The sequence below is a fragment of the Martes martes genome (assembly GCF_963455335.1).
Source record: "Martes martes genome assembly, chromosome: 15".
NCBI classification, from domain to species: Eukaryota; Metazoa; Chordata; class Mammalia; order Carnivora; family Mustelidae; genus Martes; species Martes martes.
The window spans coordinates 62,635,319-62,652,029 of record NC_137903.1 but is presented as its reverse complement, the minus strand read 5'-3'; the positions used below and the strand labels follow the sequence as shown (position 1 = coordinate 62,652,029).

Here is a 16,711-nt window from a genome sequence, read left to right as displayed (position 1 = left end):
AGGTGTTAGTCCAACGAACCCAAACTAGTAAGATCGGACCAGACCGCTCTGCCATTTTTCTAGATCTTTGAGTTGTACCTCAAATCTGGGGCTGATCACTCCACACTTTCTTAATCTGCCGGTGAGGTTCACAACAACCTTCCCAGCTCTACGGTCATCGTGGATTTCAAATTCACTGACGTAGCTAACCACGCTTCATCATCACAGTTAGAAACTGCACGATGACCTTGGAGCATACCCTAGTAAGAACTTGGCATTGGCCTCTCTTTTTGGCATTGTCACTGATCTTGAGAGCATCTGCCAGGACATTCATGTGCACCATCATGGCATCAGGGTAAGAGGGCAGAGAGAGCAGTGGAGGGATACTGAGGAGGAGGAGTCTATACAGATTTGGGGATAAACTGAAGAGGTCAATTTTTGATTTGTTGAGTACATAAAATACCTGTTAAAAATCCAAGTGAAAAATCTCTACAAGATAGTTGGATCTACAGAGCAGGAACACACAAGGAATTGTAGATGCACATTCACAGCAGCAGTGAATAAAATAAAGAAGCACATGGCCTGAAGGGAGCCAATAAATGAGAAAGACCATGATTGGGTCTCAAAAACCCAGAGTGTAAAGAGGGAAGTAGAGAAATCTATCAAGAATATGAAGTTGGAAGGTGAGAAAGTTTTAGTGTAAATCAGAGGATGAAGTAACGGAAGATAAAAACCAGTGAAAAATGCTACAGGAAGGAGGTCAGATTAAGGGCTGAGAAATGATCACTGAATTTAGCAACAAGAAGAGTATCACTGGCTCTACTGAATAAAGGTTCAGATTACAAGTGGAGGACACAAGCAAGATCCCAGCGAACTGAGAGGAATTAAAGAGAGAGGGATCAGAGACCGAAAGCACAACACAGTTTGTAAAACTAAGAGAGGACAGTGCCTAGGATGGCACTTATCAATACAGGAGTGTTTTGTGATGGAAGAAGGGGGTGTCAGGATAGACGAGAGAGCCAGGAAGGACGGAACAAGAACCCTGAGGTGGCATGAGAGGTCGGGATAATAAACACAAGAAGCCTAAACCCAGATGGGAAAGGAGGCAAGAATGTGTAGTCGAGACACCGGCATGTTTTTTGTGAGGCACAAAGAGTCAGAAAGTTGGCAGATTTCCTCTTTGATTTATATTTTCTCTAAGAAGTTGTGGTCTCCCGAGGATGCTGCTAAGGATGACAGAGAATGACTCACTCCCACCGAGTAGGAGCTATGAGTAGGAAAACACGACCGCCAGGAGACCTGAAGGCCTGAGTGGAGTTGAAAACTGTGGCAGTAATCTATAGCACTGAGTAACTTTTCCAGAACACGTGCACAGTGTCAGGTAGAGACGGGAACATAGTGAGATTGACCGGGGATTAGACCGTGTCAGTGGAGTAGCGGAAGGACAAGCTTAGAGAAAACTGGAGCATCTGTGAGTTGAAGTGGCAGACTGTTTTGCTGTTGGTATAATGATCCCTCAGATGTCTGTCTTGCCTGTGCGAGGGGCCGTACGGGTGTACTGATCATGGCGGCACCTCCAAGGTAGGGGCAAGCACATTTTGTGTGTACGTAATGATTAAATGCATCCTATTAAACGATCCGATCCACAAGCCTGCTGCTTCTGGTTACTGTTTTATTATAGCATCACATCCCAGGGAGAAGCCTGGGCTTCCATGGTCCTCGTTACTCACAGAATACAGGATGCCACAGAGGTCTTGTGTAAGACGATGGGAGATTTTTGCATGGTGTGTATGGTATAATCTAAGCCATCGCTACACTTCACCCCATTCTTTGTGTTTCAACAGCCTACATCCCTATCAATTTGTATCAATTTGGTTGTACCTTTTCCTGTGAGAGGGTGTGCCTAAAATGGGTTGTTTGCTCAAATGTCTCCGTTACTAGTTACAGAGGTATTCCCAACCACATAGCCTTATTTAACTTTTAATTAATTAATTAACTTTTTATTAACCTATAATGTATTACTTGCCCCAGGGGTACAGGTCTATGAATCATCAGTCTTACACAATACACAGCACTTACGATAGCAATACCCTCCCCAGTGTCCACCACCCAGCCACCTTATTCCTATCCCTCTCACCCCCCAGCAACCCTCGGTTTGTTTCCTGAGATTAAGAGTGTCTTATGGTTTGTCTCCTTCCCCGGTCCCATCTTGTTTCATTTTTTCCTTCCCTACCCACCACAACCCCCAGTCCTACCTCTCAAATTCCTCCTATCAGTGAGATTATGATAATTGTCTTTCTCTGATTGACTTATTTTGCTCAGCATAATACCCTCTAGTTCCATCCACATTGTTGGAAATGGCAAGATTTTCATTTCTTTTGATGGCTACACAATATTCTATTTTATTTACACACACACACACACACACACACACGCACACCCCTATCTATCTATCTCACATCTTCTTTATCCATTCATCTGTGGATGGACATCTAGGCTCTTTCCATAGTTTGGCTAGTGTGGACATTGCTGTTAATGGCAGCCCCTGCAAGCTATATCTGCAGGATTTGCTTCAGCGAAGGAACAGGTAATATGCGTGAACTTTGGACAAAATCTGCAGGCAGGTGGACCATGGGCAGAGGCAGGAGAAGGAGCTGCATGAGTTCCTCCTTCCCAGCAAGGCCAAGGAGGAGGGGGCCCCCAGCTGCCAGACGCTCATATCCAACTCTCTGTAATTTCTCTTGTAAAGGCAGGGATGGAACAGTTGGGGTGTGGTTAAAGGCAAGGTAAGGCACGGGATGAAAAAGTCTTTTACACTTTCGATAACTTCTATTTATGGTGCTGCATCAGTGACCAAAAGCTTACCAGGCTACCATTGCCCGTATGTTAGTGAATTAGGGCTATTTATCAGATTTGGGGGCCCACTGGGGAGTTGGAAAACATTAATAAAATTTAGGGTTCACATTAATACAAAGGCAAGGCAACAGAAATTTACCTATTTGTAGAGGGACAAGATAATCTCCTTCCTGGATGATGGATCACTGCTTACCAGATCGAGCAGACGGATCTCAGAAGAGCCATTCAGGGCTTCACACACCCAACCACCCAACGCCTTCATCTTATCTCCTGCTATTGGCCAACACAGATGTGTCCTGCCAGAAACGCCGACCTACTTTCTCTCCCCACACTACAGGGAAAGAAATGTCGACAACAGCTACTTTTCTAAGCTGGAAGCAAGGGGTCCAACCTTGAATCATGTTAGAAAAGACAGGATATCTGCAGGGTATCCGGATGCTTTCCAATGGCTTTTCATTTATTGAAAAATTCTCAGGGGGAACAAAAAATCAAAGCATAACCTAAAGCACTTATTTCACGTCATAGAAATCATTCCAGGCTACAGATAAATGTTCAAATGATAAATTTGTCTTTTTGTGATTTTTATGAGGCTCTATTATCCTTGCTATGCCTTTGCTTGGGTTTTTCAGTGTGCTATAATATTTCAACCAATAAATCATGTTTTGTTTCTAATAGGAGCTACTATTTGCTCATAAAACTCATTTTTTCCCATGGAATAAAAGCAATCTCCTTAGGCTGTTTCGGAACCTTAGAGCCGTGGTGGGATAACATCTATCCTTGACTTTAGAGAAAAATAGATTACTTGAAAACTATGGATTGATAACCCTGGGAAGTTTCACTTTCTACTCTATAACTAACACCTTGTCACGGAGGGTCATGGGAACCTACAGCTTCTCACTTCGAGGTAAACCTCCAACTAGAGCGTGAACCATGAACATTGAGATATGAAAGATAAAAGATAAAGCCAGCTTATTTAATATATTACTATATTCTTTGTTAAAAATATTCAATTCAATAATATTTAAATGCCCAATATGTGTCAGGCACACTATCAATGCCAGAGACAGGGCAAAGACAAAATGAAGACCTTGTACTCACAAAACTCACATTCTAGTGAATATGTGCCCCAGACCTTGTAAGATGTCCTGAAGTCAGATCATCATGTGACAACGGAGGGACAGTTCATGCCTCTGTCAGCGGGGCTGGTGTTATGTTAACACGCCCTTGAAATAGGTCAATCATCAAATATATCCTTAGAAGAGGTCAGTCCTCAGATGCTGTGGGAAGAGGTCAACCCTGGGGTCAGACATGAGAATTCAGAAACTGTGGCCAACAGTGGGATGAAAGGAAACGGTACCCTAGGAATCAATTAAGCCCAGACTCTGGGCCTGAATATGCCTGTAAGGTTTCCAGTGTTGGGGATGTTGGCCACTGTCCCTAAATGTCAGGAGGGCAACAAGAAAAGAGTTTCTAAAGGGCGTACAGACAGATCTGGACTGAGAGAGGGGAACAGTTACACTCTGTGATGTATTTTCCTTCTACTAACTGTGAGGCTCAAAAACACCTTGTGAGAAATCAGTCTGGGAGATGGAAGTGGCAGTCTACGAAGAGGTACGGGCTTCCTAGCAACCAGGCGGGAGTGGTGTCCTTGGTTGGGATCAAAGTGAAGGTCTCAGAGAGTCATTGTTCTGGAACACAGCAATCTCTAAAGGGCAAAGGAGGCTCTGGCAAGGACGTGGGCACCACAAATAGGTGGGGGGAAGGAACACGAGATCCTGGTTCATGAGTGGCCCAGGAAAATGATCCGATATGGGGAGGGGAAGACACTGAGCGGGACTAGCTCCAATAACAAAGTCATGAGAGCTTACTCCTTCAAAGAAGCCTGGAAAGGTACGCTAGAATTTGAGCTGTGGCTATCTGAGTGCTTTTTATTCTCCTCCTTATATTTCCCAGATTAGCTACTGTGGGTTTATAACGGCATTTTTTTTAATGATTCAAAATGGTTTTAAGAAAAGTGGGTTCATTATAAGGTACTACAGGTGACATCTGACATCTACCCACACAAAAAGTCTGTTGAACAACATACCAAGCAGTTCTTAGGGGGCCCCTGAGGAAATAAAGGGAAACACGGCAGATCGCTGAGTGAAGGCTGAGTCTTCAGCGGTGAAACTCTCAGAAGGAAAATAAACAAGCGTGTGTCCATCATTGCTTACAGAGAGACCCACAACTACCCAGACTGCAGACGTTTTCATGCATGAACCCCAGTGGAGGAAAAAAATCAAAGTGTCCCCAGCAGAGGAAAAAAAAATCAAAATGTCAGGTTTGCTGAAACAGCCAAGTCACCCTCAAGAGTCTGAAAATCTGTTCCTCCTGCTTTCCGAGGCTCTTTCACAGGATTAAAGGGCTGGTGAGGTCTGGCAGATCCCCTCTGAAAACACTGGATTAAGTTAAAAGAGCACTTATTTCTAGAAACAACAAAATCACAGCCCATGTGTGTGCCTTACATGAAATGGAGTTAATCAGAATTCTACACGGTACACACGATGCACACCGGTGGGTCTCGATGCCCAGGTCTTCGCGACCACAGCGGAAGGGAGCGATTCTGGATAGTTCCAGAGATACCAATCACTGGAATTGTAACAGAATTTCAAAATTTAAAATGCATTTTAGTTTTATGAGACATAGAGCCTCTCTTGCTTACAGGGGGATTTTTAAAATATAAAAATCACATTGTATGTTAACATTGAGTTTCTTAGACCCATTATTTTAAAAAGGTATTTTTTTTTTTTAAATTTACTGTGAGAGCAGTCATCTTTATGAATGGTTTTGCAACCAAATGACAGTGAAGAGACAGACGCATTCACGCCTGGGTAGGATCACATTCCAGTCGCAAAGCTTCCCTGGGCTCTGCTCTCAGGTGTTTGGTGCCATTGCTGCGAACATTTCCTGCCGTGCTTAGATGTCACAATGGGAAAAACGTTATCAAAAGGACAAATAGCCTTGCTCTCAGCTCAAATACAGAGGGGAAAATCCCAACTCATTCTTCAGTTGGGAAATAAAAAATACTGTTATCTTAATAAAAGATAAAAGGGCCTGACTTTTCAAATAGCTCACAACCGTCCATGGCTCCCTCTGGATAACGGAGATAATCACCCACATTTGCCTGTCCCTTGCTGAGTGGCCGGCCAAATCCTGATGAATTGACCTATTTCCAGTGATGTCCTCAGCTCCAGGCATTACTAGCTTTACCAAATCCTTTCTACATTTCTTTTCTTCTTTATACTTTCTTTCTTTACTTCCTTTCTTTCTTCTATGCAAAACTCCTACTTTTAAAAAAAATGTGTATGCTATATTTCTTGTGCAAAACAACAAAAAAAAATCAAGTTGGCTTATAAAAGGAACACGTGTAAACAAAAAGGCTAATAACGGAGACGGCAAAGATCTAAAAAGAAGAAAACAACAGAGATGTCAACCAGCTGCTGGAAGAACTAGACCAATAGGCAATCGAGCTTTTCCATTTGGCTTTTATTTTTTTTTTTTTTTCCTAGTGCATAGGTTAGAAATACCAATCTCTCCTGAGACATGAAATGTGCCTAAGTGAATTTAAACAACTATTCAAAAGTGCACTGAAGAGCAACCTTAGGACCCAGCAATCTCACTACTGCGTATCTACCCCCAAAATACAAAAGTATTGATCCAAAGGGGCATGTGCACCTGAATGTTTACAGTAGCAATGTCCACAACAGCCAAACTATGGAAAGAACCTACATGTCCATCAACAGATGAATGGATAAAGAAGATGTGTATATATATACAATGAATACTATGCAGCCACCAAAAAACTGAAATCTTGCCATTTGAAACAACATGGATGGAACTAGAGGATATTATGCTGAGCAAAATAAGTCACTCAGAGAAAGACAATTATCATATGATCTCGCTGATATGAAGCATTTGAGAGGCAGGGCAGGGGGTCGTGGGAGGAAGGGGGGGAAAAATGAAACAAGATGGGACCAGCGAGGGAGACAAACCATAAGAGACTCTTAATCTCAGGAAACAAACTGAGGGTTGCTGGAGGGGAGAGGGGTGGGAAGGATGGGGTGCCTGGGTGATGGGCATTGAGGAGGTTATGTGCTATGGTGAGTGCTGTGAATTGTGTAAGCCTGATGGTTCACAGACCTGTACCCCTGAAGCAAATAATATATTATATGTTAATAAAAAAAAAGTACATTGAAGTCTGGCATCATTTTACTTGTTCAACTTTTACAAGCAAAAAGACAGCAATTCTAATTATATTCCCAGCTGTTTTCAGCACTTTCCTTAATTGTTGGCAACTCTAATAAGTGGCACATAAAAAAATCTGCCAATCAGGTAAAAATGGGAAAGATGATCAAACTCTGGAGCCGGCATTTATAGGTGCGTGTGCGAGCCAGTACAAACCAAAAGAGGGAAGTGGCAGAGAGAGACGGCAGCTAGCGCATCTCTAATGAGTGCGTATGTTGGCATCATGTCTGACGTACATCAGGGCTGAATCAGGGCTCTACCTCTCAGCTCTGCTCTAAGCCTTAGGGACCTCAGCTGCAAAGTGAAATTGATACTTCTCTGGATGTGAACGTGTTACTGCTTTGAAATCAGTGTATCTGGATTCGAATACTGGTTCCTTCCTGGCAGCTTCATGGTCTGAGACTTAGTTTTCTGATAGGTCACGTGCTTCATGGAGTTTCTTTCCCTTTTTTCTTTAAGACTAAATAACACATATCAAGTTCTCAACATGGTGTTGGCACACTGTTGGGGTTCAGCACACATGAGCTCTCTCGTCTCCTTCAAAGGAAAAGTCAACATCCAGCATGGTACCCAGAGGGAACCAATTAACTAATGGTAAAGTATTATAAGTCTTTTTCATTGTTATTTGCAATAAAGTCATGTAAGAGGAGATACGAAGGCGGCCAGAAGCCCCAGCAGAAGAGGCTTCCATTAGCAGGAAATGGCCTGTTGGGGGCTGAAACCATAGCAGACGTCCTGGGAATAAAGACTGCCATTCTGGTAAGGAAAACTCGTGTTTATGGACTTTATGAAGACTCCTCGGTGTATTTTGGGCTTTGAGTTTTAACTGTGTAGAGCAACTGTAGAGTTACAGCAGCCACATGATACGAGCAGTCTCATGTTCCATTACGAAGTGGAGTATTTAAACGCAAGTGTGGAACATACATACACCCACACGTAAATGGATAAAGGGGGATGGTTCGATAATAAGTTAAATGAGACAGTTGGTCTCAACGGGCTGGATGTGACTGGGCGTTAGTCATTGGTACTGATTCCTTTGAATGCGAGGCATGGAGCGGACACCTGCAGACGCCCTCACTTTCCACCTCGGTGCAGTACTCTCAAGGGCCAGTGGTCACCACGGGAGATACTCCTGATGATGTTAAATGTACAAGGTACCATAATTTTTTAAATTATATGGAATATAAGCAGAATGGAATTACTGCTCAGCTAATATCACACTGAAATGAATACATAAAAAAACCCGTAGCTTCTGCTCATCCCATGTGAAAATAATTAGAGCAGCCTAGCATACTCCTCATAACTATGAAGCTTTGGCTGCAGTAGCAGAGACATGGGTTGGGAGCAGGTGTCCAAGGATAGGAGGAATTTATTCATGTTTTCTTTAAGCATTATTTATAACAGAACGTGCACATTTGAAAAGATGTATGCTTAGGTAATATCCATTATCTTGAGCTAGATCAAAAGGATCCATCTTGTGAGAGGTGGATGTGATGGCTCTGACCTATGATTTCTTGCATGTCATCACCACAATGTTAAACAATGTCTTAGAAACCCAGAAGGCTTTCCGGTAATACGTGGTTCACGAGCATCCGAACAATAAATAACAAAGGAGTTGCTTTATTTCTTTCACAGCGAATGGACAATGGAATGCAGAATGGGCAGTAAAATGGGTATTTTTATACGCTTTTTTTTTTTAACACAAGAGTCTCGATTAATTGGAAGAGTGTTTTAAATATTTCCGTCCTTCTGCCAGCCAAGCAAGATTGTTGTCTGAACAATATGAAGACCATATAGAAAAGATGCCTTTTTACTTTGACTGTAAAAGACACGCATTGGAATAAGTAGACAATAGCTCTAAGGAAGGGTATGCCCAGGATGCAGTAGCTAAATATAACACCAAATCTATGAAAATCAATTACTTCAGTCCAAAAGATACAATGTAAAGGACCATGCGGTTGGGTGGATCCATGCGCCTCTCATGGTTGTCAACCACTTAAGGAAAAGCAGAATCTCAGCCTGAAATAATTGTGCCAAAGGAGAAGACACACGGGTTATAGATTGGGATACCAAGATTCTATTTTGTTGCACAGGTTTTTGCGTGATTTTGGACATTTGTGTTTTTCTCAGCTGACTTTCCAATTGTGCAATGCGTATGTCTGCATGACTACTTCAAGATTTGTTGGAGTAATCAAATAAGATAATCTATTTAAAATGATTTGGAATAGCACGAAATATTTTGCAGGTACAAAACATTATCAGGGATAATGGAGGCATTCCACACTTTCTCAATTCTGATACATCCTCACGTTCCTTGGGCTGATTCCTCTGGCAAGCCAACCAAAACCATGGGATACAAAGGCTATTTGTAGCAGAGTTTTATTATATTCACAAACAGAATTTTGATCATTTTCTCTAGAGGACTTGTGGAGGGTTGGGAGGTAGATGACAGACTCGAAGGGTAAACATAATGAGTCGATTTCATTAATTCAGGGACAATTAAGATATTCCATCCAGTTAAATGATATGTAAGTGAAACATCTGGTTGATTCGTCTGAATCTCAATTCTTCAGAAATTTCTACAGTAGGTAATACTTCCAGAGGAAGAAATTTTGCAACTATTGAGTATTGAGTTTTTATTCTGGATAAATCCGTATTTATTCTTAATCTTTTTCTTCTATCTGCATTTTAAATCATTGCGTTCATGGGTGTGGTTTAGATAAATTTCTTTCTCTTGACTCTTCCCCAACTATTTAGAAGAACACACACTGAATCCTCTTAATATCACTTCAATGGAGTCTCATTAGTAAAAATCAAGGGAGTGTTGAGAACTGACTGATCTTGGTACTTTAGTCAATGACTAGAGAAGATGTGTGTCCTCTGCCAATACGTTGTTTAGATTTGACTAAAGCAGTAAGACCAACATGTGCAATAAATGATAAAATTAAGCAACAAATTGAGTAGTAGCAAATGTAAATAATTCATGGTAAGGAAAAGGGATCGGGAGCTGAGTTATGGAGAGAAGTCCTCACAGAAGAGTTTGCGTTTGAAGGCTCGTATAAAAATTGCATGCATTTTAAAGAATTCAGTTTAGCTAACTGTGCTTGCAAATGCTCAGAGTTTTAAAAGAATCTGGCCTATTTAAAAATAAAATCAAGATTTGGGCACACTTGAATGCTGACTCATTTAAGCTTCACAAGACATTGTATTAAAAACATTTTGCTGATGAAGAAAAAAGAGAGAGAGAGAGAGAGAGAGAGAGAAGTTAACTGAGTTGCCCAATCTCCACAGCCAGTAAGTGCCTGAATCAAGATGCGAGCTCGAGTATATCTGCAAAGCATCCAGGAGTCACAGTGAGGCTCATTTCAAATCCTGGCACTCATCAGACTGAGGATCTCAAGGAACTCTCTTCCTTGGTCAGCAGTACTTCTAGAGCTTGGCAAGGGTAACTCTTCCAGGGAGAGGCAGCAGGGATCACAAATGAGCAGGGCGACGTCAAGAAGTTACTCATGCCCGTCGGGCATTTGGTAAAGGGTGCCAACCTTCACCGAAGCTTTGTCTTTTGATAAACCGTCTCAAAGTATCATCCGTAATTAATGACATGATACTAGACACAAAGCATATTAACTAATAAAAGACAACTAGGTCCTGGAGGATAAATTTTGCAAATGCAAGCCAAAAGCTAACAGTCCATACCACAGAAAGGCAGATCTGAAAGAAGAAATACAGATGTGGAATATTTTTGCAGTCACTGCCCAAATTTGTTCACACGCCTCTCTGCACCTATACTCTTGGACAGCTCTTCCCTACAGTGGCTCTGAACTTGGCCACAGAACTTGCCTTGGCAGAGTAGAAGTTTGTGTTGTGCTTGGAACTCTGAAAACCACTCTAGTAAGAATCCATTCCTAGCAGTCTGGAGGATGAGAGAATGAGACGCACTAACTGACAACCCACCAAGCACCAAATATGCCCCCAAATCCTAGATCGTCCAACCCAACCACCTGGCTACAATCCAGAAGAAAGCCCAGCAGAAATTAACAAAGCAAACTCCCAGAATTATGAGCTAAATAAAACAGCCGTTTATTTTAAGCCACCAAGTTTACACAGCAAAAGCTAATTGATATGGCAGAATACCATTTCAAGCAAGGGGAAAAAACAAGCAAAAGGTATTACATCCTTGTTTCCTACATAGAGACCTGGTAATCCAGAAGGATCATGCTGCAAAGACTATGTGGTGTATGTCCAGGCAGAAAGAGCTTGGGTTTCCTGAAAGAATTTCATGCCTCAGAATGCTGGGAGAGCAGCAGAATATTCTTATGTAACTAAGAGTAAGATAGAAAAACACCATAGGGTCCTTGGGAAGCACAGCACACGTTCCCACTGTGAGGAAGAATCACTTCGTGGGCGCCCAGACTGACCTTGGCGGAAGCAAAGATTGTAAACAGACAGGAAGAGGCCTTGTCAATGGGAACAAGAAAAACACAGAACCAGTGGAGTGGACCACCAACTGAAGACACGGTGGTAGACATCATGCTTCCCAGTGGGTGCCAATGTGGACAGAGATGCACCAAGGGCTGAATTCTTCCTCTCGCTCCCCTGCCCCTATCCAACAGTTGATGTACATCAACTTTCATCAATTTTCCTCTCTATGATGTCAAAGTACTACTTTATTCCATCAGCTAGGCTCTAACTCTGACACTAATGCAATTTATTCTGTACTTTGTATTTTCATACATATTCTATGTTCTCAGTAATAGAGTTGAAAGGTATTAAAAAATTAACTCTTTGCACTACAACAACATAAGCGAAGTTTTTAACAATTAAATAATCATCAACAGCAACCAATCACACACAGAAAACCAGAAACATGCATTCAGCGTTAAAAATTAGGGGAGGGGGGTGCCTGGTGGTTCAGTGGGTTAAGCCTCTGCCTTCAGCTCGGGTCATGATCTCAGGGTCCTGGGATCGAGCCCTGTATTGGGCTCCCTGCTCAGCGGGGAGCCTGCTTCCCCCTCTCTCTCTGCCTGCCTCTTTGCCTACTTGTGATCTCTCTTTCTGTCAAATAAATAAATAAAATCTTTAAAAAAAAATTAGGGAAGGATGCCCAAACACACGCCCCCAAAGTCTAACACTATCCTATCTTTTGGACCAGATTGCAAAACCATCCTAAGAAAGCAGCACAGTACTAGGTTGAGAAGACTTCGGAAGATGACTGCGGTGGGAAGGTCAGGACACAGAAGAGAAGGAAGCACCCGACTTTGGAGGCTGTTCAGTGGAGGCACCGAACAGCACAGTCTCTCCACCACGTGCCGAGCACACAACACGGAGGTCCGGCGTGCCGCCAGCGTGCGGGCAGCTGGAAACTGACCAAGCAGACTGCAGGGTGAGAGTGTGGCGCATGGAAAGGGTCCATCACCGTCAGAGACAGTAAGGCACCGTGAAGAGGTCCTGGGGCTGGGATCGCTCCCCGCTCCTCTCCTTCTCACTACACTCCATCTAACTAAGAACTAGAGCTAACCTGCTAATGCAAACTAGTACCACCGGCCCTGCAGCTCCTGCTGCACAGAAGGGGAACTACGGCACTGAGTCACCTAAGACAAGCCAACCCCCCTGCCAACAGGCAAACATCCGTCCTGTGAGGAGTTCTTCATGTTTGAGGAGAAGACGTGGGAAACGATTTGTGAAACAAACCCACGGACGTTTCGAAGACGTGAAATGGCATGAAGCAAACGTAACGACAGTCTCTTCCACGTGCAGTTAAAACAGTGAAAGTGAATGACACTGATGTAATGAAAGGAGGGACGAGAGATGACTCACGGGACAACAGGCTGTGACGAGAAGGGGTGTGCCAAAGGACAGGAGGAAATACAGAACCGGAGAGAATGAAGAAAACTCCAAATGCGAAAGACTTACTCTCCATGACCAGCAATAAAGAGCTGACCGGCCGGTGGAGGGAAAAAAAATGAATGCTATAATGTGCAAAGTGGACAAGTTTACCCAGATGGAGAAGGCAGGGAAAGCGCTAAGATAAGCACAAAAAAGAAGAAAGTGATGAATGATAATTGGCTGTAAGACGGAATAAAACATCCTAGTAAATGCTGTTTCAGTAAACGCTGTTTCAAACGAATAAACCAGAATAAATAAACAGGAGAGTGATTATACATAATAACAAAAGCAAATATAAAACCAACTATACTTGTTAATGTTTTTGAGCAATTATTGTGTAATAAGTATAGTAATAAATACTTGATTACTTTTTTTTAGCAGTAGCTGCTTTATACACATTAATTATTTAATGTTCAGGAAAGCACTAAGTAGTGGGCATCATTATTATATGCATGTTAGATATGAAGAAATGAAATCAAAGTAATAGAATAAGAAAAATTTTTTTCAACTTAAGTAAACCTTAACTCAACAGAGTTAATGATCTACCAGATCATACAGATAATACTCACCAACCAACCAACAAATCCCTAGCAAGTGTGTACTTATGTTTTGAATTTCAAAGATAGGGAAGACATCACAGAAATCTAGGCAGGGGAAAAACACACACACATGCATATAGATATATACATGTATATGAAAATTATACATACATTTTACATATATATGAAAAATTAGTTTTTAGATTTTGCCATAGTGAATGCATGAAAGCAATGAATTAATATCCACAGCGTTTTAAAGAAAAAACTTTATCTCACCTACATTATATCTAGTTAAGCTGTCAACACACACACAGGCAACAGAAGTTAATGTCAGATACACAGGGGTTCGGGAATTGAACAAATACGTCCAATCCCAAGAAACTGCTGGAAGAAGTATTCCAGCCTCACGATAAATTAGTTAAAAATACTAACAAAAATAATATTTGGTGAAGTAGTGCCACAGAAAACTAACATACATAAATCAATAATATTCATATGTACAAATAACCAGTTAGTAGATATAAGTGAAGAAAAGAACCTACATATAATAGTAACACAAAGTAAAATAACTAGGAACATGCTTAATAGGAAACATGCAAAACCTATATGCAGAACCTTTAAAACACTCCTGAAAGAAACCACAAAGCAAACCTGAACAAATGAAAAGACACAGGATATTCTCAGATAGAAGCCGGACGTCTGTAACTGGTCTGGGAAGACGGCAGGAGCAGGTTTACGAGGGGACAAATCAGGGTTCGACTTGGGTGCTGCTCAGACTGGCCCCTGAGAGAGGCCACATATGCACCAGATAGACTAGCACGGAACACCACGGAGAGCTCAGCATGAAAGCTACGAATTTGCAAGTCCCCCACATATGCCACTGAGCACCAGTGTGTATATGGAGAAAAGAGAAGTACCTAGGACAGAAACTTGGGCATTCCAACATTGGTAGATTAGCTAGGAGCAGAGACCTGGCCCAGAAGACCATGTGGGTCTTGACAAGGAACAAAAGCTGTGAGTGTGACACCCTAGAAGCCAAAAACAAGTCAATCAGGGAGGGAATTTCTTCCCGTGTTCCCAGTGCCTAGCCCATGGTAAGAATTCAGAAAATATGTATTAAATGAATAAAGGTATGAATAAATCAATGAAGAAATAAGCTTCTAGAAAAAATATGGTGAAAATGGATCCAAGAGGTAGAGAAAACAAAACTTTCGGATGAACCCTGCACGTGTACTATAGCGATATGCATGTACGTGAACACAACAAAAATAATCCTAAATTCTAATTAAAGGTCTAGATATAGCTTTATTTTAAAAGAATGATAGAACATGACAATTTGTCTAATAGTACCAAAATCTCTAGTAAAACATTCAGCCAGATGTGCACTGAAATACTATAATAGAAATGGAAAGGTAGGGGCGCTTGGGTGGCTCAGTGGGTTAAAGCCTCTGCCTTCCGCTCAGGTCATGATCCCGGGGTCCTGGGATCGAGCCCCGCATCGGGCTCTCTGCTCAGCAGGAGGCCTGCTTCTCCCTCTCTCTCTGCCTGTCTCTCTGCCTATTTGTGATCTCTCTGTCAAATAAATAAATAAAATCTTTTAAAAAAAAAGAAATGGAAAGGTATTAAGTATGCATTAACAAAATATTGAACACTAAGTGTACAAATAATGTGGACTCGTTGGTCTTGCAAAGGCCCTGAAGATCACTCCACTTTCTCCCCGTCTTCCCAGAAGGACCATCAGAACCTGCTCCTATCCCCAGGCTTTGGTGTCTTCTCCCAACTTGTCACAAAATCCTCTTTCAACAAATGACTCACATCTGGAACTTCCCACGACCCCTAGAGGTCTTCAAGCAAACACTTGACAACCACACAGAAGCCTGGCATGAGGCTTATTTCATTCTTTCTTATTTTAAAATTTTCAGAAAATGTACAGGGTTAAAATGAAGCCTGTTACTCTAAGTACTATCTGGTCTCTCTTTATGAGCAGTTCCAAAATGCTGTGACCAATTTCATACACACAGTCATCAGTTACTTTCATGATGTCAGTTATGTTCCTGACCATATTTTATCAGAATCATGTGGCCAGACATGCATTTCTGTGTGCAAATCTGTTATAGCTTTAGAATAGTCATCAAAGCTTCCCAATTTTCTTAAAATCTAGCCTCTCACTCTGCAGAGGTTGAACTAGTTCATTCAAACCAACCAACCAACCAACCCAACCAACCAACCAACCATGAGTCTTTCAGCCAGTTATAAATATGAATAAAGAACATGTACATTCTTTCCTGAATATGATCCATTTCACCTTTCCATATACCTCCTAACAAAGCTTTACAACTTCCTTACACTGCTGAGTGAGCAAATGAAATCAGTTTTTCATACAAGTTATAGCTAAAACGATATCTCAGTGCAAATTATAAACGATGCTTCTTACTAGTTTATCACGTAACTTTTCCCTGCTTCCCAGACTATCACTAAAGAACACTTCTGGCCTTAACTCACAAGAAATACTCTTGAATCCACTTCACCCTCTGAGCAAGAGAATTTTCGGTAAAACAGTAGTCTCCTGGTTGTCCATGAGTCTGACAATCTGTTTTTTCCTTCCTTCCTTCCTTCTTTCCTTCCTTCCTCAGCACTGGGGGCTTTTGTCTGGTGCTCCAGTTTGTAAAGTGAGCCTGAGTTGAGACTAGAATGTAAATCTTGTAAGACTGTGACTCCCGGCCCCAGGAATCATCTCCTCTTTTCACTTAGTAACAATATGATGCTGGCAACAGGTGCTTCACCTTGACTTGGCTTAATCCTTTTTAACCTGCTAGGAGAGGTATTCTAAACGCTCATGTATCAAATGAGCAGGGGTAGGCAAAGGCATTTATGTATCAAATTATATCTACACTTTTCGATAACGTGGCTTTATAAAGTTAGGCTGGAATAAGGAAAAATAAAACCTCTGCCTTTCCGTGCTATTTCTCGACCATTCTAATGTGGTAACCACTGGGGGCAAGAACGAAACCCGTGCTGAATTCTTTTCTAATTGAAGCGATGGTTTGTCGTGTATTGTGGTTGGTGTATTGTCACTGTTCACTACAGTGTCATTCTCGGTCACTGTAATACCAATTTTCATAAGCTTTTTGTTTGCTTCCTTCACATCTTCTCTAAACAAAATACAT

At 41.8% G+C, this 16,711-nt stretch overlaps 1 protein-coding gene across 1 annotated transcript in view; it reads right to left on the bottom strand.

Moving 5' to 3' along the window:
- The window catches only part of RGS7 (regulator of G protein signaling 7), a gene marked incomplete at its 5' end in the record, with an annotated part of 513,767 nt that overhangs the window by 156,931 nt on the left and 340,125 nt on the right, over window positions 1-16,711 (bottom strand). The window lies entirely within an intron of this gene.